The sequence below is a fragment of the Lepisma saccharinum genome, chromosome 21 (assembly GCF_977018435.1).
Source record: "Lepisma saccharinum chromosome 21, izLepSacc3.1, whole genome shotgun sequence".
NCBI classification, from domain to species: Eukaryota; Metazoa; Arthropoda; class Insecta; order Zygentoma; family Lepismatidae; genus Lepisma; species Lepisma saccharinum.
This window is the reverse complement of record NC_139249.1, coordinates 12,777,119-12,803,972: the sequence shown is the minus strand read 5'-3', so window position 1 is coordinate 12,803,972 and position 26,854 is coordinate 12,777,119. Positions and strand designations below refer to the sequence as shown.

Sequence of the window (26,854 nt, the reverse complement as noted above, 5' to 3'; positions counted from 1 at the left end):
AGTTGGGTTTGGTAAACCTCACACAAGAAAATCGACACTTGTTCTTTGTTGACGTCACACTGTGCGACAAGTCGACTGCACCGAAAGTCTTAACTTCTCCAAAATGACGAACACAAGCCACAGCGTTACGACAGACGAGTAATGCATGTAACTTCCCTTTAAAAAAACCAACTGTTATATACTGATTTCAATAAGAGACCCAACAATCACGATATAGATATATAATAATAATAGCACAACAAATTATCGAGTGGGCTAGAGCCAAGTTGGCGCCAGTCACAGTTAATCTCTGTGCATAAAGTGGCCTTTACTATTTTTTTGTCTCCGGCTTAAGCCTGATCCGACAAAATGAAAACCGTGCCGCTTCGGAAATCAAGCAGATGATCCTTGATTATCACAACATAATTTTGTAACTACACGCAGTACCGAATATGTGTCAATTAACACAAATATGTTGCACTAACTGCTAGGGATGAACTTCTTGGTACATTAAAATGCACAAGAATTGCTTAAAAGGGTACTTTTCAGCTGCTGTTCCGTATGATGCAGTGAGAATGCATCAGCTGACGAGATCAGACAAGATCATTTCAAAGAAACCAAACTTACACACTTTCAACTTGTTTGTTACGTACATTTTATGCACGGGAGGGCAAATCGAGACTGGTCCTACAGTTTGAAGTAGGATCCGATGAACAGTCCATTGTGCCATCACCAGAACCGAACCAGGGAGAGGGGTGTGTAAGGGGTGACTATTTCTGAAGACACCCAGATCACAGCCTCCCTTACACGTAGTACAATCATAGAAAGAAATAATTCCTCCATGATACTAATGATACTAAGGCTCTATGCTGGAAGTATTGTTTTTCCATAACATGGGACTCATGTTGTGTCGTCCATATTTGTGAATGTCGCTTAATCTCATCTTATCACAATTCATCCCCATCTTCGCGATTAGCCAAAAGTGGCAGAAAAGCGAAGTAAAAATGAAATAACTCAATCAATCAATCGAAGCCGAGAGAAACAAGAACGAGATTGAAACTGCACAGTTGTTCAGCTTGGAACATAGCAACTGTAAATTTACGCCTTGCAATGGAGCAGCCAAACTTACAATACTGTGAAGCGTGGATGCATAAATTTTAGGATGAGACGGATTAATTTAATTAGAAAGGACTGGCTTGTTCAGAATCTACGGAGTGAACATGCCACAACACTAGACAAAGGCGATTTTTTAATGTTTATTTATTCGTCACCAGCGCAGCTTAATCTTTAGACTTTCGAGCGGGTTTTCGAAAGTAACCTCTCCCTTTGCCTTTGCGCGTGATTTTTAAATTTTACACTTATTTCAGAAAAACGTTATATCTCGGAGACTATTTGAGCAATCTACTTCGGGTAGCTTTTGTTTTGCAGCTAGAACATCATGGCATGCAACCGTGCAGGAATTAAAACGCCAAAGCCAATAAGAGGGGTTGGGTAGGGCGCGGCCCCCAACTTTCAATGAAAAAAATCATAAAATTGGGGAGTTTCTTCACATATTCTATAATGTAATGCACCCAGAAACATGAAATGACTTTCATTCCGTTGAGAAAGGACCATTATTTGAAAATAAGGCTAAAGTTTGCCTCCCCTTCCAAAAAATAGCGGGGGAAGAGGGAGCAAACTCCCCATTTTTATAATTTTTTCATTGAAAGTTGAGGGCCGCGGCCCATCCAACCCCTCTTATTGGCTTTGGCGTTTTAATTCCTGCACGGTTGCATGCCCTGATGTTTTAGCGGCAAAACAAAAGTTACCCGAAGTAGATTGGTCAAATATTCTACTAGTTATAACATTTTTTGTCAAACAAGTGTACGAATTTAAAATTCGCGCCTGCTTCCATACGTAACTTTGGAGTCGGAGGGGGTCCTGGGTGGGTGGGTTTTCTTCCACATGACATTTCAAAGTCTTATCTAACATCTGTCAGCGTTTACAACCTCACATACAAGTATGAAGGCCCTAAAAGCACATGAATTGTTTAATTAGCACGATGGTCCATGAGTGTGCCATCGGGCGACTCGGGCTATATTGTGGATGGAACACTCATAGATCATTGGAAAAGTAAAGGTTAAATAGTACAATAGTGCACATTTGTAACTTGAACGGTCAATATGAGTAATCTCGATTTGCATTAGAAGTCTTATGATACACGTGCCATTGATTTTAATCAACAAGTCATAGGTTCGATTCCCTGTGGGAGGTTGGAATATTTCGATATATCCTCTGCGCATGAGAGAAATGTCAAAGCTAATTCGTTCAGAAGTTTCATAGAAGTGTTCGCGTCTGTACAGAGTGTGGAGAAAGTTTGTTTTAACCCTACTTCATGCTAAGATAGACTATTGGGGGCCGGAACTACCCTTAAACATTTCATCTGACCCACCGAAATTGACCCTGAGTCCCCCCGAGGGGACAACTGCGAGAGGCTCGACAGAATCTATGTATATAGGATCCATGGTTTCGAATTCAGGGCAAGACACAAGATCCACGACAAAGTTTAGCCAAATTTAGGTCCACTTACATAGGATAATCGGGGTGGGATCTACAGCTTAGAGTGGATATTGAACTACCACCACTCGTGGTTTCTAACACTGCGACAGCCTCTGATCTATACTTCTCATGTACGAATCAAAACTTCTCGTCGGCCCCGTGGTGCAGTGGTTACCACAGAGCGCTACGACGCCAGGGGTCTCGGATTCGAATCCTGAACTGGGCATGGATGTTTGTGAGTATCCATTCATCACTCATCCCCATCTTCGGAAATTAGCCAAAAGTGGCACAAAAAAGGGAAATAAAATAAAGAAAATTCAATGATGAGAAAACTTCTCATTACTTTCTTATATTTGTCATTTTACGTCGACATTCCTCCTCTTGGGTTACTTGCGGCAATGAGAATGGATACTGAACTGATTACAGACACGCAATGTGCCGTAACAAGGTTCGAACTTGGGACCTCTCGCTTCGTAGTTCGTTATGTAGACCACTTGGCACGAGATCTCATCCACTCTTATTTGTGTTCTATATATGAGAGCTTCTCCGATGGCATAGTGGTAGGTAATAAAGGGATTCCGGGTTCGATTCCCGGTGGAGCCACAGAGTGGTTCGGATCCCACTTTAAACTGTAGGTCCAGTCCCGATTAACCTATCAATAAATAAAAACAACTTAGAAAAAAAACTCAATTTAGAGACATGAAATAATCATGTTATACTCGCGAATTAATACAACTCACATCGAGGCTCCAGATTTATCAGTAGGGCCTAGAAAGTGTAAAATATGCACTTAAATATGCACTTTAAAAACCCGTTTAATTTATAAATCTGTATATTACAAACTATGAAAGATTACATGCCAGGCAATGAATATGCATTATTCTCAATGCTCATTCGCTACACAGATTTTTTTCAATTAATATGGTTCTGCGTTAAATGAAACACAATACATTACAGATCATGATTGCATTTGATAACAATTTTTCGAACTTGAAACTCCTTCTGTTTTCAGCTAGAATAGTCTTATATTCAGAAAACACACGTTCCATTTCGCAAGATACAAGTGGACTGTATTGTAGGGCAACAACGTGAGACACGTCAAGTTCCAGATCATCCACACGTTGTCCATTTATATGCAGAATTTTGCAAAACCACTGTTCGTTTTCAATACTGCATCCAATTTCTGTACAGGATCTTCAACCTGGGCGAGGATCTTTTTAACGTCTTCTATAATTTTGATGCTTGTTTGAAGTTGTTGAAAGAAGAAAGACACAGAAAAGATAAAGAAGAGATAAGAGAAGCGAGGAGAAGAAAAATAAATACAATATATGCTCGGTGTTGGTTGTGGATACAAAAATATGCACATCAACTTATTTTCATACAAATATGCACCTGCATATGAAATATGCATTTTTAGTTAAAAATCCTTACATATGCTCCGAGCCCAATTTATCAGTGTTGCATTTACGGTAAGAACACTTGAGATGCAACACGCGTTCGGGATCTAAAGATCAAGAATGGGGTGTAAAAGGGTGGCCTTTTGCAAGAAACTCAACTGTCAACATTCCTTCCTCGTAAAACACCCTGGAAAGTGCATTTGCCCTAACGGAGATTTGACACCTAGATACATAGTACAAACCGTTGTGGTGTGTCGTGTGGACCTGTGACTTGTCCATAGGTGTACTATCTTTATAGTCAGAACTTCTATCACAAGCATAGAGATGTTTGGTGACTATACAAACCCCGTTGTGTTTAGTTTTCCTGATATAGTGGACGGCGCCCTCGTAGCATCGTTGATTAGTAATCAAAGCGTCCCGGGTTCGATACCCGGTGGAGGCACATAGTGGTTCGGATCCCACTTTAACCTGTAGGTCCAGTCCCGATTAGCCTTACTGAGCATAAAGTGGACTTAAAACGCCAAATCAATCAAAAAAAGTTTCCCTGATATAGAGAATGACACCTTTTGGCTTGATTGGGGCAAGTAGCCTAAGCACTGACACAGCCATAGTTAAATTTCATTCAAAAAGCGGGGAGTAATTAATCGGCTTGATAGACCAAGCTCTCGGAAAATTCTGTTGCGTCACGAAGTCATATAAAGACTTGGGGAAAACCAAAATTTAAATTCAAGTCCACAGAATATACGAGTATACGAAAACAGACAATTTTAAAATGCACAAAGAAGTTATCTAACGTATTTTCATAAGGAACCATAGGCCTACGTGGTGGTAACGCTAACACCTTGTAAACACGGGTTTCCGGGTTCGATCCCCGGTGGAGGCACTATGCTGTGGTTCGGATCTCATCGCACAAGCCCCAACCAACGTTCCAGCCTTCGCTTCGCTGCAATGTACTCATTGTTAGGCTAAATGCCTTTGTTGGCAGGTTAGGCTTGTTAGGTTAAGTTCTCCTAGCATAAATAGTACAGTGGGATCCATGAGTATTACCGTGCAAATTGTCCATGACTATTTTCATTAAGTTCTTTCTCGCATCCTATGTGTTTTAAGCGCGATGGTAATATTAAAGCACTTATTAGGCCGAATAAAATACACGAACATGGCGATGGACAATTTGCACGGTAATACTCATGGATCCCACTGTACATTGTTGGTGAAGTCCCGAAAAACTGCAGAGAAAGGCGGGAAGGTTGGTTGAGATTTGTGCGGTGAGACCCATCTCAATTTTAACTGTAAGTTAATTCGCGATTAGGCTGTCTGAGAATAAAGTGGGATTAAAACATTGTCGTTGGGAACCAAAATAATGAAATGTCCTTCCGCTGGAAATGAAGCCCGGGACCTCATGATTACAAGTCGATGAAGTAAATTCGAATATGTTTACGGGAACAAGCTGACTTCCATGTTACAAATATTAAGAGTATTGTTTTGCGAACATAGGAGTCCAGGGGTGGAATAGATGATTATTATTGGATATTGTTATCATAATTCTTCCCATTGTTACGATAAACTAGATCAGATATGAGGAGTAAAGTGAATGAACAAAGAAAATTTAAACCTATTCTTAGCCTTAGTGTGCATAAAGTGAACTTAAAATGCAAAATCAACCAACCAAAAACCTATTTTTTCTCTCAACGCATACGATCCTCTCCTTTAAGGCACATTGTTAGGGTAACCATATTTTTACACAAAAACGGGACATCCCAAGATCAGTAGTCTATACCCCCCTTCCTGAAAACTCGATTAGGCCTAATTATAAAATTATTGTTATTATTTATTAAAGGATGAATCACATACATCATAAACCATAAATGAAATATGATCTCCCAGTATGACTTACAAAGCGTTTCTCGTTCATTTTCATCAATCTTTGATGAAGTTGAGTATTGCGAGAAGTATTTAGCAGAAGAACCCATCTTCTTCATCAATCGTTTATAAATATCCCCGAAAACCATACCCCACATAACACAACCATGGGCGTCGGGGGGGGGGGGGGGGGTCGGACGGGTCGGTGGACCCCCCCTGGAAATTGACATCGTTCATTTAAAGATACAAGAAAGCCGAAAGTTTGTTACTCTTATTGTTACGAACAGAAATATAGTTAATTTAGTTAGTATTGGAACAGAATAATCAAAGTAAAACTGCATCGGATCGAAAACATTTGAGTGAAAAATACAGCAACAAGGTTATATTCTACCATTTCATCCAAAGAACAATTGGTTTCACAGTTTTCAAAATTCTAATAATTACATTTGTAGGTGAGAGGTCACACAACAAACTTTATGAAAAAAAAATCGCCCTAACATTTCAAGCCTTTTCTTGAACAAGACGTGCAAAAGTTAATATCAAAATGCATTTCAGATACTAAGTGCATAAAATGCAAGAGAAATAATAGTTGTACTAATATTCACTCGTTTGGTGGATCTAGTCTCCTCATTTATATAATAATAATTATTATTACTTTATTTTTATTATTATTTCGAACTAAATTAATTTTTGTTAGTTTATAATATTTATTATTGTATAATAATTTATAACCGTGGTAATAATACTTATTATTTTTTCTACTATTCAACTTTTATCATTTGCCCGACCCCCTGCAGAAATTTCTGGCGACGCCCATGCACACAACTCTAGAATTTTCTTTTGAGGTTGTGTTAAGGCGCAGGAACTTTAAATTCTTGTTGCAATTCCGTAAAGAAACTTCTACAAATAGCAGAACACATATTGTTTTGAATGTACAAAGAAATACAGCACCTTCTTTTAAGCATGGAATGTCTCTCAAATTTAAACTTGGTTTTGAAAATAACGTCTAGATTTTTATAAAACGGGGAAAACAGTGGCTTTCTAATCATATGGGACCGGGACACGCCTATGAAACGGGGCTGTCCCGGCCACTGTCATCCTACACATTGTACAGTGGCTCCCAAATTTAAACTGTACGTTCAGTTAAACTATCTGAGTGTGAAGCGGACTTAAATGGAACTTGAAATATCATTCCCGAAACTATTATGCTTGGTGATAAAAGACGGATATTTAAGTCTTTAAGAATATTGGGGAAGATAATATGTCCATACCCTCCTCCCCGTGGATTCTCGCCTGTGCTAAGTCCAGAAGTTGGTCGACCAACAGGCAAGGCAATATAGCGACAGGAAAACTATTGTTGTAAAGACTGGCTGAAGACGAATTGCTCAAACCGTAGAAGAAAAAAGATGCAGGCAGTCAGCCAGACAAGCTTCTGACAGGTCCATATAGGGACCGGGAGCTGATAGCGATGCGCTGCAGACCCGTCGCGTTTTATGAATGAACCACCTGTTCATATTATCGACCCTAGCACAGGCGCTAGTACGAGCGGTCCATGCACACACGCTTCCCGTCCCTAGGAACGACAAAATTCCTTACCCTAGACCGGCGGGCGAAATTCGAAACGCCAAACTCATGCAAACCGCTCTAGAGCGATACAATCTAGAACTTATCTGCGTTATGTCCAGCGATGAGCTCCTTCGTAGCAATAACACTTGTAAAAAAAACAACTTATAGCACTATTTCACTACACTGACACACACCTTCAACACCGAACGCGTCTTGAGCCCAGGGCAACTGCTGACCGTCACCATACGTCACACTATCCACCACCTCTCCCTCAACCTCATCTTCGAATCCCGGTGCGTCCTGCCTTTCCGCCGTGTTCACGAAACGCACTGGGCATCGGGCACGGGGACACACGCGCTACCACACGCGCCACGACACATGGTTTGGTTACGCGGGAGCCGGGTTGTGTGACCGACCCTATTACAAGAACGTTGGGCAAGTACTGATAGTGAAGGTGGAGGGATTTTCATACATAGAGATACTCACCGCCAACCTCTCGCACACATACAGGTTTCCTCGTGACGTCACACGCCCGCCAACGGATTTCGTACACGGCGGCGCGTCGACCACATTGCCTCCTGAGTGTACTGCGCACGCACCTCGCGCGTCGTAGGCGTGCGGACCGCTGCTAGGAAGTGTAGCGACTGACTCTTTCCCGATCGCACGCATACTCTCGCGAGACTCTTTTCCTTCACACATAACCAAGTTAGCAGCCCACTATCCCCCCCCCCTCTCCTTACATTGCCCCCCCTCTCGCTCTTTCTCTCTTTATCTGGCACTCACTTCACGGATCCGGGTGATGACGTCACGTTTACGACCTTCGTTGCCAGCAGCGAATACAGTGTTGCCAGCTCAGAACTTTGAAAATCCACCGACAGCAAAAGGCTCCACGTTCGAGTCCGCTTCTCGCACAGAGAGTAACCGTGACAGAGCTGGGATCCGTGCGGACTGTTCCTCCGCCGTGTGTCGAACTAGTCTCGCACTATACACGTTGCGGAAGGATTTTCGAAAGGGGGTGGGAGTTACTTATATATTTTTGGAATTCAGTCCTCTTTTTGCCATCATTTCCATGTTCTTTCTTTTTAGTAATTCTGGGCTAAAGGGGGGAGGTGCGTATGACCCCCAACCACCCCTGGGGCACGCCATTGTGGTACGTGCTGTGCAATTGGGTGTCGAGTAACGCGATAAATATTTGCGTTCCAAAACAAGGATTTCGCAAACTTCTCACTGTGATTCGGAATCAAATTCTCCATGACCGTCTAGAATTTGTTTACTTCAGCTCTTCATCGCCAATACACTCGATGTCCCTACAACTTCCTTGTCCCATTCCCAATGTGCTTTCCTCTCTATCTTGATAACTTAATGGTACAAATAAGTGACGATGATTCAAACAACTAATCAGAAATGAGGAACCGGTAGGTTTGAGGTTTGAATACATGCTACTTATTTTGACTTTTATATATATATATATATATATAAATGTACCTGCTTTACAGTAAAAGAGAAGGTCAACCGAACTCGCAAGTAAAATGAAACTATTCTAAAGTATTTTCTTGCTTTGCTTCGTTTGTGTGCCACATTTGGCCAATCACGACGATCAGAAATACAGAGTGATTCATTACAATATTAACACTATATGGAAAATAGAAAATTTGCTTAAAGAAGAAAACTTTGCTGCAATGACACGAATTTATTCGTGTTTAGTGTGTTATACAGTATGTTTAGTGTGTGACAGTCTATTTGTTCAATATAATTCAAAGTAGTAAACATAGACGGTGAGTAGTACATTTTATATTTCCCATAAAGTGTTAACATTTTTTGAATCGCCCTGTAGAATAAGTGACGCTCACAAACCCCAATGTCCAGGCTGGTACTCGAACCCAGGACCTTCTGGTCCGAGGTCGCGAGTCGACCACTGAACGTGCTCAACCACCGAAGCTGTTAGGTTTCTAACATACGTTTCCTTGTTATCGATTACTCGCAAAATAAATTATGTGAGAGAATTCCACGTGTCTTCACATTATGAGGAAACAGCCGAAGATAAATAGGTAAGAGGTGAAAAACAATTGTTCCATTTCGGTTTAAAAAGTGTATCATTAAATTAAACTATTGAAAAATCAAAATAAGATTGGAAAAAGAGATCTCTTCGTGTGTTTTTCTTCTTTAGCGTCGCTTATCAGCCAAGTCAGGACTCGAATCTGCAACCGCCCGTGGCGACAGAAAATATGGATAAATGAAATGAAAAATATGGTGCAAATAAAGCAAGGAGAGTATATAAGAACTGGAGCACATAGTTATAAATGCTAAATAGTAAATAGATCGATTTGTTTTACTTCGCTTTTCTGGCACTTATGGTTTATTGTGGATGATATGATGAAACGACGATCACAAACACAAATAGACAGCACACAACAGAAGTGCCACAGAGGATTATTGACTGCGGGTGTAGGCGCCAGAGCTTCGTTAGCCAACACCATTGCAGTGGTGTTCTGAACTGAAGTTGACACTTCAGCACTTCTCAACAGCAACGTTCAAAGAAAATCAAGCAGCGCCGCGTAGAAAAACATAGTGACAAAACAATGCACCTGGAAACACTGCTTGGCAGACCACAGTTTCAATATGGTGACAAGCTCCGAGCTTCCTCGATATTGACCGAACAAGGCCGAGTCGGTCCGAATTGGCGATGACGATATTTCCCGAAGGAGAAATGCACGAGTTGCTTTTGAGTCGAGCGCACCGCACCGATGCAGCGTTTTCCTACGGCTTTGTGCGAGCCGAGCCGAGCAAGCGGCCGCAACGGAAGTTGCAAAGCTCTCTTATGTGGTTTCTTACCGCGAAATCGTGACGCTGTAGTTCGACGAAAAAGTGATTTATCGAATGAGGATATCTCTGTGGAATGTCTGTAGAATCGAATTCGCCGATCGGAATGGAAGATTGCGGAGGGATTTATAGTGTCGATGGTTACGGGTTTGAATCAGGTCCGGATTCACGTACCCAAACTCGAATATTGCTTGCGTAATAATGCTATTGAAAAACCCTAGTGTGATTCCTGTTGCATCTTCCAGACGATACAAGGACGGAATCATTATCGAAATTCAGTTATTGTGAGCTTCATTACTTTGCTTTGATTTAATTTGCTATATTTTACTTGACTTTTCTGCCACTTTAAGATAATCGCGAATATGAGGATGAACGGTGATGAGTACCTCGACAGACCCCATGAGACTTGTCGAGAGCGAAACCTATTGTCCGAGGTTTTTTCAGCATTTCGCATACACCAAAATGTATTTACAATGTACTTACGGATAGGTCATATATTTTTTGTGCTGCGCAGTTGCATACATTCCGGATAAAATTCCTTTTTTGGAGTGTTCGTAGCGTTAAAACAATGCGCCAAACAGAAAATTGTTATAAGTAAGAGCTTTGATTTTATTTTTGCCTTTTTGCCACTTTCGGCTAACGCGACGTTAAGGATGAATGACATGATAAAATTGATGAAGGGACACTCACAAATATCCAGGCCGGGATTCGAACCCGTATTCGTGGCGTCGTAGCGCGCTGTGCTAACCACTTCGCCATGCATGTCGGCATCACGATAAGTTATTTGCCTTAATGACCTCTATGTGCTGTGCAAGATTGTCCACTGACACACTGTATATTTCCAGACTCGAGACGAGACGACAAGAAAATACATATAAAAATCGTATAAAAAAATTAACCCATATCCAATCCATTCACACATGAAAAGTGTATACGGGCGATAAACTCAATAATGAATAAAGTTACCTGCAGCTCACTAATACCACGCTTGCAAACACTTGCACGGTCATGAATAACCTATACATTGAATGCTTTTTAATCGGAGCACTTCGAGTACTTTCGTTAATTCTCGTGCTTGTTCGGTCAGCTGTCGATCGTACACGAAGTATTGCCTCGCCAATCGTGGAGCTGGAACGGTTTACTTGAGCAGGCGATAATGTACGAACCGTTATGGTCATAAGTGCGAATTAAGTTTAGTAGATGGAGCAAAGAAACACAAAAAAAGAACGCATCTTTCTAAGCAGTACTTGTGGCTGTGATTGAACGGGATGTGCGACAGGAACTGAACACAAAAACTCACCGGTCTCTTAATACACAGGGCCGAAGTAAAAAAAATACAAATCGAGAGAATTCATTCACTCGCACGTTACGCACATGAAGGTGCGCAAATGAGTAGTTTTTCATTAGCAGCCACAAAAAAGAAACTCCGCAACCAGATGTGGGGGAGGCGGTATCCGTCGCTAAGTTTTATCAATGGGACTGACGTAGTTGGTGCAAAATCGTGACGTGCAATATAATGACGCGCGAAAAGAAAGAAAGAAAAGAGGCTCCGTTGCCACAACACGTCTCGTTACAAAGGGAGCACAACAACCCCCCCCCCCTTGTTTTCTTACACCTTCCTTCCCTGTCTTTTATACTGCAACTCCAAAATACGCAAACGCGCTTGCTGGTTGCCAGGGGAGATGGTGTCGGTTACGTCAGAGCTTGCAGCTTCCTCAATGAAACACTAGCGCCAGAGATAGAACGGACGGAGTGCGAGGAATGCGCCGAGGAATTTCTGTGAACTTGAAACTTACCTAGGTTATATCCCCGCGCGGCGGAAAGTTTCTTCCGAAACTAGTTCGTTTTTTCTTGTAAAGGCACTCGAACTGGGACGTCCATGCAGGAAATGTGGATGACGACGTGTTTCGGTATCTTAACCTAGTTCTCTTATAAGGAACTTGAAAGTGAAATTATTTCCTTCGAAAAACAAGCCAAAGCTTGTTTGACAAACAGCTTCTGTCCGTACGTCCGAAGTAATATGTTACAATATGATGCATATTAGACCTCAGTCATAGCTAGGGAGGGAAGTTGATGGCCTAAAAAATATAGATATATGACCTATAGAATGTCCTAAAAAATGGGGAAAATGACGTAAACAATGCAAAAAATGACCATTAAATTTGTTAGTTTCGGGTTAAAAATTTAAATGAAAAGGAAATTAAACAAAATGCATTCTCCTTACCTGATCTTAAATTTGAGTTTGCCCCAGACGGACACCTGGTGATTTCCCCCGACACCTGGTGATTTCTTTTGCTCGTAAATTGCAATCCTGCGAGATATATATTTCACCTTGGTGAACAGACTCGAGAATATTACCAAAATGAAAGAAGTGACAAAATATGACGAAACAATACACCGAATATTGCGAAAAATGACGGGAAAATGTCGAAAATCGGGAAAATGACCTAAAACCTGAAAATTGGCAAAATTGCACTCTAAAATTACCTTTTTTGGGATCTAGACGAAGTGTAATATTGTGTATATTTAATGGGCATCGTGTCCGAGATGTCAGAAAAAAAATGACATTTCATCAACTTCCGCTCCCTAGTCCAGTTCAAGAATCTTAAAAAATATATATATAGAATAGAAGAAACTTGAAATAGGAAACAGATGTTTCTAGGATGTCTAGAAACTAGTTTAAGTTTCTTTCGGAGTAAGGAATGTTAGAGGTAAGACTATGCCTATTTAAGATGAAATGGAATTGAATTAAGTCATACAATAAGTTTACCTTTTTTATGAATTTGAAAATAATTTGTTTCGACATCAGCTCAATTTGAATTAAATAAATTATAAATAACTCGTGGTGCAACAGCCCATGAGGGACAGGGCCACACTCCGATGCTAAGGTGGGAGATTATCCAACAAGTTACGGAGTGACGTGTGGTCAGCACGACGAATCCTCAGCCGTCGTTGTAGGTTTTCATGGCCAAATTACGCTACTCATTCGTAGCTCTCCAATCTCCTCAGGATGGTGGATGGGCACCGGTCCCATACAAGGCTGAAATCTCAGGAGAGAAGTTGTTTCTCTTCCCCCAGGAGACTCGAACCTGCGTACGTTCCGTAGCCCAAGCCCAAAGCATGACATGGCACCACGCTGCGGGACATTAAAACAAATTATGTTCTGTAAAAATTTTCTCCGTTTAACATTTTAAGTCAGTTTTCTGAATGATGAATAAACTTGTTACGCCCTTGTACAATTAAACGTTCAACGAAATGTGAATAATGCTATTAGTTATTTGGGAATTTTCACATTCAGGATTTTTCATATTTTCTGATGACGTCATAATTCTAGTTGAAAGATCCTAACTTTCTAAACAGTCATAACTTTTTCCTGTTTAAAGATAGGTTGAGAAAACCTTCACCAATGCATTTCTCATGAAATTCTAGCCTGATTTGATATATCACATCACCCCCTTCCGATTTAAAAATTTTGAGTTGAATTCAATATGGCGGCCACCAATATGGCTGACGTCCGCTTGTAACACACCAATATGGTTACCCCTAAGCCTAACCTGTTTGTAGCATGACCAATTGTACCCAGCCTAACTCCTTTCCATTTTATAGGGCGGTGTTAAGGTACTTTGGAATCGCTGTATTCTCAGCATTTCCTTATTGAGGTTCGAACCTGGAACCTCCCACATGCGAGTATGTCGAGACCGATATAAGCTATTCACCCTTACCTTCGTCGAAATCATCATGCAGAGCGTCCACTGAAACACTTACAGCGAGTCTTGTACGATCGAATGGACCTTGCATCTTGGGGATATATATATGTGCATCATTCCGAGAAACGCACGCCAGTGTGGAATATTCCGGTCAACGATACATCCCCTTTTTAAAGATGCTCTTGGCCTCGCGAGGGGAAACAAAATGGAATAAACTGCAGAAACCCGCGACTGTTCCGTGAACCTGTCAACAAGTACGCCGAAGACCTTTCAGTGGTTCCAACTCCGAAGTTTTTTCACCAAGCGTTGCCGTCCCTGACCTGATTTGCAATGGTCTCTCGAGGAAACATCTCTGGTAGCTTTCAATTAGCTTTTATTGGACTGTGAAAAAGAGGAGGTAATGTTCTCCCTTCAAAGATGTCAGCTCACCCCACACCAGAGTGAATTGTTCCCCGAAGGAATAGTGGCAACTCTGACGTTTGGTAATCGAGGTGTCCTGGGTTCGAGCTCCTGTGGAGACAAGGACGTATTTAGGGTGGTCCGGACCCCACGAAAGATGTATCAAGTACTAAAATTAAATAATAAAAAATATATTATTTTAGCCTTTGTACAGACTGAACTTATTGGAAGACAAGGATTATATTGGAATCACACGGCTTTGAAGTACATGAAGGACGTATTTAAAGTGTTCGAACACCCCCCCTCCCCACACACACCCGAAATACTTATTAAGTACGAAAATTAAATGAAAATATACTCGTTTTAGCATTTGTTTTATAATTTCCTCGGAACTTTTTAGAAGGCAAGGATTATATTGGGATCATACGGCTTTGAATGACATTACAAAGAAGATTTATGTACGCTACTACTCAATATGCATAAAACATTAATCAAAAACTTACTTTTCTCCAACTGCATGTAACATCATTTTTGTTATTCGATAAATATTCAATTATTCATCTATTTGACATTAATTTCATTGCCAGGGCACTTGATTTTATGTAAATTATTACCATCTTAAGCTACGTAATGTATATGTTCTGTTATATCTCTATTGTTATAGTGTCATTTTACCTATTCGTGTAATAGTAATATAATATTAATTTATGTATTGTAATTAGTATTAACTTTATTAAATATAATTATTTTAATTAAACATTATTATTATTTCTGAGACACTTGGTTCGGACCCCCCCCCCCGAAACATATTTCTAGATACGTGCCTGTGTAAAGACTGTCTCGGATCACACTTTAAACTGTAGATTCATTCTTGATTAGGGTTTATGTGCACAAAGTGGCCGAGTGCCTTGTGTAATCCACCACGGAAGACTACGAGTTCGATTCCCGTAATTTGTTAGCGTCCTTTCATCATCATCACCCTTCTCATCGTTCCAATTAGCTAAAGAAGTGAAAGAAAATCGGCGATATGTATAAAAGATACAAGGGTTGGATAAAAAGTAATGGCAACACTGGTATAATTGCTACTTGACTGTATTGGCAGAGGAGCACGTGTTACATTCCTTCAATGTAATCGCCCCCCCCATCTCTACGACCTTCTGCCACACGTATGGAAGGCGTCGTACACCGTCAGCGCGTCCATCTCTGTCGATGTCCCGCAGTGACCGCCCTATAGCACGTATGATGGCTTGCGCGTGTCGTAGTGCTTCCCGCCCAGTGGTTCCTTCATTTTGGCAAAACGGTCGTAATCACACGGTCTCATACCGGTGAATACGGCGGATGTTCCAGTACCTCCCACTACCAGTTACGCAGGAGCGCCGTCACAGTATTCGCAGTGTGACACTTTGCATTGTCAAGCAGGATGATGGGACACCGTGCCGTCGCTTCCTTCTTAATGCGAGACGAAGGTGGTGTTGCAAGAAGGTGCAGTAGTAGGCTGCGTTGACCGTCTACCTAAGAGACGTTGTTCTTCTTGCCTAAACATATTGTTAGGGCGCTTGCACTCTCGTCCTCTACTTCAGAGCACTGCTGTTTTTGACTGAATAACATACAATCGCACCCCACTCACTATACTTCCTCGTCTGACATTCCTTTATCAACCACGAAACGGTTGTGGCGCTGTGACTCGCCCCTTTCACGGGACAGCAGTGTTGCCACTACTTTTTATCCAACCCTTGTACAAATACTAGGCTGTAGGCAGCAGTAGACTAGTTCATCAATGCATCCAATCCACAAACTACTTAGTTCACTTTTGCACAGATGGCTTAATCGGGACTGAACCTACAGTTTAAAGTGCGATCCGGACACTGCGCTTCCGTCGGATATCGAAGCCGAGGCTCCTTGAGTACAATGCGTGGACGTTACCACTACGCCGTCAACGTGACCAGCGGTCCCGGGTTCGAATCCTGCCCTGGGTGTTCCTTGTGAGTGTCCCTTTATAAATTTTATCATATCATCACCCATCCTCATCGTCGTGATTAGCCAAAGTGGCAGAAAAGCGACGTTAAGTAACAAATCAAACGAACGACTTGAAAAAAATTAATATGTACGTCCCGACAGAACTAGGGTTTTCGCGACGAAACGTACCACTCAGATAAACACCTACCTTTAAAATATATACTCCGCGACAAAACGTACCACTTCAAGGAAAGCGCTTGAACACGTCAAACATTCCAATACGGTGCCACCCGTTTGTGGAGTCCCGAATGATGCTCAGTTACATGTGAAGAAGCGTATGCAAGAGGCGAAGAAAAGGGTTCGAGAGGAAGACACAAGATTTACAACGATGCTCTAGTCAACCTACACGACAAAGTGGAGGTTAGGTTAGGTTAGGTTAGGTTAGAACTGACATAACTAAAATAAAAATCGAAAAAAAAGACGAGAAGATAAAAGAACAGAAAAAATGTGGACGAAAGGCTTAACCTCAGCTGATTTTAAACACGCCAAAATAGCTATATATGCATTATAGCCTACATTTGGTTTATATGTCATTATGCAGCAAAACACTTCAAGTTTTCTATTAGAAATCTGTTATGGTTCAATGTGTGCACCGTTGGTCATCCTGGACACATCCCAACGAAAGTCAATTTCCTGCCAAAGATTAACCAGCATTTCAGGGGTAACATAAGCGATGGCTGTTGTGATGCGATCTTGAAGTTCATGAAGATTATGAGGTAGGAGAGAGGTGTACACCCTATATTTCACAAACTCCCACAAAAAAAAAGTCGAGTGGAGTGTAATCTGAAGACCAGGCAATTGGTCCACCACGACCTATCCACTTGTCTGGAAAACGATGATCAAGGAATTCCCTTACCTCTGTCAGGTAGTGCGGCGGGGGGGCATCTTGTTGCCACCATATGCGCCCATCATGGTCATCTTCATCCAACTGTGGAAGAAGGAAGTTCTGGAGCATATCTTCGAACCAGAACACGCACTTAGCTCTTTCCTCACCAGTGAAAGTCGCCATTTTCAACGATAGACCGGTGGCGCCGCATGTGATCAACTCCGCAACTACACACTACGTGAGTCAAAACTTGAAGTGTTTTGCTGCATAATGACATATAAACCAAGTCTGTATGAGGTTCCAATAAATAATTATAATTTATTGAAGTTGTAAACTACATCCCATATAGTAATTTTGCCAGTCCAAAGCCAGGATAAAGTGTGGTGGAAATCAGCAAAACTAGAGAAAATCGTAAAATCGTAATTTGGGTAAATTATTTTTGTTGCCGTCCCATCAAGTGGTACGTTTTGTCGCATCGCAAATATTTTAAGACTCATTGAAAGACCCTTCGCAGGTAGGCGGTCAAGTGCTAGGTACGTTTTGTCGCTTGTACGTTCGGTCGCTAGAGTCACTAAAACGAAGGGGAAAGCAATGAAATTATATCCTTCTATAAAACAGAGAAATAGTGACATCAATTTAATTTGATCAAGAATATCGTAACTTCTGCGAAAAATCACAAATAACCTAGAAATGCAGAAAAGTACACGGAAATAAGCACTTGAAACACACTGAAATAAGATAATAGATAATTGAGGGATCTAGTGAGAGAGGGAGCTATGCCACTTTGACAAGAAATGGAAATAAATTGAGTTTTCTAAAGCATTGCGTTGAGTCATAATTTGTATAACGAAGGGTATTTCTTTTGCTGAACATATTGTTAGGTAAATTATTCAAAAGGAAAAATATGAATTTCAATATGAATACAATTTATTATGAACATGTATGGTATATTGTTGTAGTATACCCATGTGGAAAAATCAATCTAGCACATCAAATACTTTGAACAAGGCTTAAATACTTTTGCCTGAGTGTAAATCATGTTCACATGGTTACATATGATCTACATAAAGACAACTTCATATGTCTTCTGGAGGATCTTCACTGTCCATTGTTTCTGTGGATTTGGAAAACACCATGAAGAACTGGAGGAATATAAGGCATTATTGCCATGAGATCTTTTAACTTCAGGGCTGATATTAAATCTAGCACCGGTTACTGCAACACAACCTCTGCCACTCCTATTCCAGACACCACCAGTAGGCATAGCTCCTTCTCTCACTCAAAATGCTGATGAGGACGTATTCAAGAACTCAGAAAATCTGCTGCAGAACAAGCGGGAGCTATGCCACATGGTTGTAGTTCACATGGTAGATGACAGATGGTAGGAGAAGACTGAAAATGGCAAAAAATAATATTTTCAAGATTTGTGGCATAGCTCCCTCTCTCACTAGACCCCTCAATTGAAATTTGCTAAAACAGTGAAATACTTACTCTAAAATGAAAACAGGAACTTAAAAGGGGAATTAAATGGAAGCAACTTATTTACTTAACTTGACCTTGACAAACCCGGAGATGAGAAATAATAACGTTTTCCACATCCCATGGAAGGTAGTACGTGTGTATAAACATCCGTTACGGTGTGTTCGACAGACAAAAAAAAATATTTTTGCAACCATTCATACTTTTTACCCTTTCGTGCACTTTTACGGACCTCACAGCTGGCACCATTGGCTTTATCTGCGCAGGAAACAAACAATAACAGAAGGATAGATTGTTGCATTCACCACGTCTTCCTTGCGTCAAACCTCTGACGTAAATTACACACGTTACAAAATTGCCATACGTGGACTTGCGTGGATGCCTCCCCCCCACCCCCCTTCCTCGCCCTTGTGTTCGCAGTCGCAGGCTTGGTCTCCTTTCAGCTTCATGAATTATTCGAGGACGCGGAGATTCTTAATCAGGAGCGAAATTTTTTGACGGGGAAGCATCTGTCGTACGGTGTGCTTTCGGAGAAATGCATGGAGAAAGTGTTGCCAACTCTCGATGCGCGAAACTTTACCTGAAAAAAGTACTGGGATGAGAAATGTCAAGAAGCGAATCCATAAAATCGTATCGATGTATGTATATGACGTAGCCTTCTCAGGGAGGGTCATGGAGGATCACTGGTCGTTTCCTATTGGAGAATCCTTGGAAAGGTTTAGACTTGCTTTCATGAAGCTTATGTACAATATAATCAGTAGCAAAACCTTCTTTTTGATGGAATAGCCGTACATCTTTCTCAACGATTTCCATATTCACGGCAATGTCGCAAGCTTTAAGAAAGGAAACGTTTCCTTCTGATAACAATTTCTTTCTTGTAACTTCACTGCTAACTCCAAACACCAGCTGATCTCTTAGCATATCATTTAAGAATGCTCCAAAGTTACACTTAGCAGCTGCATGTTTAAGAGAAACGATACATTCAGACACAGGTTGACCTAACTCTTACTTCAGAAGATGAACGCTATCTTTCTGCGACTACATTATGCTTCGGTTGAAAATGATTCAACAATACATCTTTTATTACTTCGTATGTTTTACTAGCAACAGAATCTGGAGTAACTAAATCCCTTAAAACATCATATAAATTTCCTCCACAGAATGCAATAAAATGACTAATTTGCTTTTCCTTTGGAAAGCCATTAGCAACGCAAATCTTTTCAAACCGCTCCAAATACGAATCAATGTTACCTTTATCCACATGGAAAGGTTAAAGAATCTGTCCTTGAATCCCATACATAGTCGCCAAATTGTTGTATTACCAACCACGGTAATATGATATAATAAATCATGTGGGTATCGATTTTATACAAAATAATCATTTACTCCATAACTAAGAATATACAACACGGCTAACTCCATGCTTGACAATCCAAATCAACAAAACAATTGAACATCTATATTCAAAAATATAATAACAATCTAGCTACTGCACTTATCACAAGTGAAAGTTTTTCGGGCGTTGCCCAGCGAGACACTGTATAATTTCGTGAATCAGTGGCGTCCAAAACTGGGTGGGGGGCAAATATAGTTTACTTTACCTTGGAACAGAAGGTTTAGCATAGTGCGGGGACAAAAGTGGCAAAAAGTGGTGGGTAACTGCCCCCCACGAACACTCTAATCGCCGCCACTGACGTGAATCAATGTGTATTTCTATTTTTTTTGTTTTATGTCGCTGCTTTGTCACTTTAGGCTAATCATGAGGATGAGAATGGGTGTTAATTACATGAAATTGAGCAAAGTAGGCATATTTTACCCTATTTTAGTGTTGCTTAAAAAAACGTTCCTTGTTTGACGTTAATTTTCCAGGTGGCAGTGGCCACCCTTGCCCCCTTTCGGACGTGCATGGGGACAAGCGGAAATTTCTATACATTCCTTTGTTGTCACCTTGTCGCCCAGCATGTGGCAGTGGTAGAAGCTGCAATTGAAAATTTGCTATTAAGATTCAAATATCACCGTAGAGTTATGCAACACACACACACAACGCATTGCTTGGAAGCGAGTGTTTCAGGATACAGTTGTCCCATTTTTATTGCCGGTGACTGTACATGGTGTTTAGGTTCCTAAAATAGGCTCTAAAAATCCTAAAATAGGTCCTAAAAATCATGTTAGGCTCGAAAAATCTTGGAAGTAGGTTCAGAAAAACTTAAAAATAGTTCAAAATTCCTGAAAAATGCTGATTAGGTATAGTCATGGGCAATGAAAATGGGACACCTATATCCTGAAATACGCACTCACTTGCATAACGTTATGTGTGTTGCCTAACCCTACGGCGACGGCAGAACTTACCATTGGAAATTTACTATTAAAATCCACTCTTCGCCGTATAGTTAGGCAACAAACTTTTTTCATGTTATTCACAGTCAACCTCAAGCAATTTTGTCTGTCGGGATCATCGTATATGCTAAAAATAATATTTCAACAAAAACATAGTAAGTGGTGCAAACTTCAATGCTGAAATGTTAGTTTGCAAGGCGTGAATGGCACAAAGCACCGAAGTGACGCGAAAGTGAGAAAAACCACAAGGTGTTGTGATCAGCACCACACTTCGGCTACTTTTACCCCCCGCTTGCCCCTGGTACACTTTGGACTGTACAGGTAACAGTGGCACCAGACATTTTGCTTTGTTTATAACTTTGAAAAATCACCAAGGACTTGGAGGAAGGGAAATCGACAGAGAGTACGTTTCAAACACGTTCGTCATTGAATTTTTTCGTGACCAAACAAAGCAAATGCCTCTGTATGACATAAAAATCCTGTATAACATTTAAAAATATATAAAAACCTAAAAAGAAAAGGCTTGATTTAGGCACATAAACCTTAAATAGGTTCTAACAAGCAAAATAGGTTTTTCAGGCACTATAAAACTTCATCTGTTGTTGCATTGTTTAACGAAACGCTGACATAACTTATTATTTCTTACATACCTGTAAAGGAAAAAATAGGCCTAGTGATAACATCATGTTAATGAATCCTATTCGAGAAACGTTTAAAGCTGTCTGTCGCCAATCTGACAAAAGAGTATAAAATCAACCAATTCCATTTTGTCGTTCTATTGATTTGGTTAATTTTGGGTCGCAATTCTACCATTTTTCGCCAATCGCGAAGATGAGGATGAGTGATGATATGATGAAAATGATGAAGGGACACGCACCCAAGACCAGGCCGGGATTCGATCTCGTAACCCTTGACGCCGTAACGCGCTGTGCTAACTGGCGTTTTGTCGTTATAACTTACGTCCTTCTCAGAATACAAATTCTTCATAGTTAATTGTAACTAATGTCAGAGTTGGCAACACTGGTAAGGTGTGAGGAAAGGTTAAAGGCCGGTTCCAGAAAGTTCTTATGCAGGTCGTACGTCACGTGGAGAGGGGAGGGGGGGGGGATTTGAATTTTGTTGTTTGTTTACGGGGAGGGTAAACGTGCTGTGAAGGACGGCAATGCATCCACAAGCGTTCAGATGCTTTGAAAGTCTATGAGTGTCAACACACTCCACGATTCTGACGACTTCTAGAAATGGATATGGGAAGCAACGAGGAAAAGCTGCTCGCGCGAATTTACCATTTGAATGCAACACTGCAAGTGAGATCGAGTCATTATTTGAATCTCGCTTGTAGCTCTCGGGAATCGAACTTTGGGCTCTCGGGGTGGAAACCAAACGCCTTTATCGCCTGAAGGAAGTTCAGAGAACCCTCACGCAGGTTGCGGGCTCGAGTCCCGACCTGGGCATGGGTGCTCTTTGTGAGTGTCTTTCATCTAATTCATCCTCATCGTCGCGATTAGCCAAAAGTGGCAAAAAATAACAGGAATGCAAGGAAACCCCTCGGACAATACTAGGTATAGTATGAAAGTACCCAGTGATTTTTGTTCCATATACCGGGTGGTCCAAAAGTCCCGGAACGGTCACATATCGTGAGAAATACACATCGAATCGGAAAACGAAAAAATACGTGTGTGATAAGTGGAAGAAAGCTATTCAATGATAGTATCACACTTGATTCCCCACCCCCGCCCCTGGGGGTGAGGCGGGGGGGGGGCAACTGTGAAATTTTAAATGGAAACCCCCATTTTGTATTGTAGAATCGGAAAGAGTACTTTATTCCGAGTCCAACAAGCTATCAACCATCCTCCTAGCTCAATTAGAAACGGAGATATGGCGATTTTAAATGTTCGCATAAAAAAAAAAATCATAAAACCCAAGAAAATTTAAAAGGGACGTTATGCCCTGAATTGAGCTACAGTGAAAGCGATTGCAGATTCACAGTTGCCCTCATCAAGTGTGATATCATTGAATAGTTTTCTTTCACTTATTAAACATGTATTTTTTCGTTTTCCGATTCGATGTGTATTTCTCACGATATGTGGCCGTTCCGGGACTTTTGGACCACCCGGTATATGGGGTGTGCCATAAGTCACGAAAGGGTTTCAACAGTTAGTTATGCCATCGTTAATAATGGTCGACAGGTACGTGAAAATACTTTTCACACATAGAACACAGGAAATTATTCTTGAAACCACTTCGTGACTTATGATCCACCCCATGATACTAAGAGACATGCTTGTTTTGTGTTCCGATGCAATAACTACAACCGTAAGACTAAAGGAGGTGCTGTTAGGTAATTTAGATTTCCGAGAGATGAAAATGTACGAAAACAGTGGATTTCGCTTTGTAGAAGCGTGTGTACTTCACACATACATGTATACCTAGGTAAAATGTGGAGAATGGCGAATACCATTTTAGACGCGAATATCGAGATTCTAATGCAAAATTTGCCTAAATAATTTTTATTTATTTATTTATTTATTATTTACTTTTTACAATTTATGACTATTTAAAATCAGGTTTCAAGACAGATAACAATTCCAAAACATATAAAGTTCTGGAGCTTATTCTGAGCTAATTTTGAATTTAATGGGATGGAAAATGGTTAGTTTGTAATATGAAAATTGCGAGCAAACCTACATGTATTCATTTTAATGCATTGTTATTTAAAGGGGGTGAGGAGCATTCCCACTCCTCTAACTTGATTCATTCCAAATCAGGAATAATCATTTCCCACCCACTGAATATGAAAATCATATTTTAAAATATATCGTACTTACAGAATTCCTCTAGTAGTTGTATTGATACTACAACCAGGACGAGAAAGTACGAACCCCTCTCCAGCAGATTTGCTATACTTAAATCAAGCTCAACATGCCCATATAAGTTTCTTGCTCTAGTGTGGAACCTTAGTCTAACCTAAGAATTTTGGAAAAATGCCCTCGGGAATTTTTCAGAAAGTACGAGCTTCCTCAGAAAATACGAGCTTCCTCAGAAAGGAAGAGCTCCCCTGAGAAAGGAAGAGCACCTACCTATACACACCTACACCCACCCATACCCACCCACACATATTTACTTCCGGTCCACTTCCGGTCCACTTCCGGTCCACTTCCGGTCTACTTCCGGTCTACTTCCGGTCCACTTCCGGTCCACTTCCGGTCTACTTCCGGTTCACTTCCGGTCTACTTCCGGTCTACTTCCGGTTTGCCTGGTACGGTCAGGACGAGAAAGTACGAACTCCTCTCTAGCAGCTTTGGACATATTTAAAACTTGTTCAATATGTTTATATGAGTTTTTGTTCAAGTGTGGAGCTCTTATAATTCAAGATTTTTGTAAAAAATGCCCTCGGGAATTTTTCAGAAAGTACGAACCTCTCTCTAGCAGATTTGCTACACTTACAAAAGTTGCATCAGCCAGATTTTTGTTTATAAACTTGTCAATTTTTGGCTACACCAGAAATTAAGCTTATAGTATGTTTTTCTGTCAAAATCCCAGGAATCTTGAAGATATCTATTGGGTTCTGAGACCGAGTGGAGTGTGGTGCATTGCCTTGTAATCAGGAGGGTTTTGGGTTTGAGTCCTCATAAAATCTGATGGCAAAATGTTAATATTGTTGTTTTGTAAACAAAGGGGCTTTGGGTTCGAGTCCTGATAGATGTGGCTTTCCATATGTGAGATTTTGCTCTGTTGATAGCTTCCAGATCTTAAATTTGGTAAAAAATGTTATACAACAGGGCAAAATTATTCTCTATTAAGAATCACCAGAGTACGGCCGAAACTGCATAATCAATACATACATACGAATGGAGGTCAAGTAAACATTGCATGTTTTTTCCAGGAATTAATGCTTGCCCGGGAATTGTATGCCACCAGATATAATCTATATTGCGTCTTTTCAGAGTTATTCATCATCAAATAGTAATTGCCTTCTTTCTGTATGCCTGAGTGATTATATCTCTTGATATTACCTCTATTGTGCCTTTTCCGAGGGAAATTACATGTCATTTGTCATGGAACTCAAAGTGAAATTCTTATCTACACTATGTACCCTTTTAGGGACCATCTATCATATTGAGAAATTGCCTTCTCGGATATTGCCATTGCAAAGGTTTGATCTTGTCGCAGCTGAATAATTGTAATGGCAAATGTGCTGTGTTAGTAGGTAAAAGCTTTTCTGCTCGTAAGCATAGGTGCAATAAAATGGGTAGGTAATATGTTTTCTGACGGTAAAGTATTGTTTTATATCCAAAGGGTTTCTGTGTTTGAATTGTGCTTCTAGTTCGAGTTGCTGTTTTAAGTCCATTTTATGCACAGTAAGGCTAATCGGGACTGGCCCTACAGTTTTAAAGTGGGATCCGAACCACTTATGCCTCCACCGGGTATCGAACCCGGGACCCCTTGATTACAAGGCAATGACGCTACCACTGCGCCATGGGGGAAGCCCCGAATTGTGCTTCTAGAACTGCTCTGTGACCCGCTCATTTCTCACATCATAAAGATATGATTTTTCCCCTATGAGAATGACACTACATATGGTGTCTTCTGGTAAGGCTTCGTGGAATTCACAGATAATTTTAATGTTTGTTCTGTCATTAACCACAACTTGTTTCCTTTTTGAAGTGTTAATTACGAACATGGGTCTTCGTGTCTTGAATTCATCTGGTGTGTAGTACATGTCAGTATTGCCAATAGTGACTCTTTTGAAAGCCGAAAAAGCTTCATATAATTTAAGAAAATCATCCTTGGAAATGTCTAAATTGTAATTTTCTCTAGGAAAGACTTCATTTCTGCCATTTTTAAGATATATGTTTTTGATGTTGCAGTTATCAAATCTACTTGAATTTTTTTCCTGATTATTGTGTCTCCCAGTCTGAAACAGTACCACCACAAAATCAGGCATGTCAAATTGAATACTGGAGAATGAATTTGTTGCATCAAACTCATAATAAGTACCAGTGGCAGGCTTCTGTACAGCTTGATATGTGTAAAATTGCAGAGGAATCTGTGGATTTTTTACTATATCTGCTTTGTATTTAAGAGCATAACTGGCTTCATATTCAACAACGGGAATTCTTAGCTCCATAGTCTGAATAATGCACTTGCCCTCATCTGGTAAGGTATTAGGCATAGCTTCCCCTGTAGGGTTTAATGTGCTGTATCTCATCAAAGCATTATTATCGTTTGCAGCTCTTCTAAATGTAATTCTTAACCCGCCCTTCCACATAATTTCTTTGTAATCCGAGAAGAATCCTGGCAACAGGCGCATGGGGAACAATACTGTGTGGCTCTTGGTTAATATCTTATCACCAGCCTCAAATCCACCTATTTTGTAGTAAGAAGCTTCGGTTTTGGATAATTTTAGAGTGGCCAAAGCTGTAGAGGTAATGCCGGGATAATCTATTCTGTTTATAACAACACCATGCTTTCTGATCTCAATTTCAGAGAACAGATGCGGCACAAAATTATCTACAAGTCTTATATTTGAATTTGCAGGGTAATCTGTTCCATCGAGCTTTACAACATCAAATTTGATGTATAGATCTGCTCTGTGGGGGTGTATAAAGCCGTCCCCTACATCAAGATCAACCTCGATTTCTGTGTTGGGTTGATTTAAATTTGCAAATGTCCTCCTGTTTGGGGGGAATGATTGAAGCTCATAACTCTCAATATTTTCCATTGTATGTATTTTTATTTAAATGTTAATCTCTATGATAGCAGTTGTTGTGGCTCCAGCAAAATCAACTAATTCTTCTTTTTCATTAGTGACCATCAACTCAATGTAATCTATTCTATTATGGCACACAGGAAAATATAATGTTGGGGATGGATTGTAGATGATTGGCTCCATAAATTCGGAATTAGGTTTGAATGTTGCAATGATGCCA

At 40.6% G+C, this 26,854-nt stretch overlaps 1 protein-coding gene across 3 annotated transcripts in view; it reads right to left on the bottom strand.

Moving 5' to 3' along the window:
• sr (zinc finger domain-containing protein striped) overlaps window positions 1-26,854 on the bottom strand; it is a 386,420-nt gene that overhangs the window by 45,779 nt on the left and 313,787 nt on the right. The window contains exon 1 of one of the 3 annotated variants that reach the window (XM_083143407.1): window positions 7,535-7,737. The exons of the other annotated variants lie outside the window; for them this stretch is intronic. The gene's annotated coding sequence lies outside the window, so the exon portion shown is untranslated. Of the gene's footprint in view, window positions 1-7,534; window positions 7,738-26,854 lie in introns of those variants that run through there. 3 annotated transcript variants of the gene reach the window in all.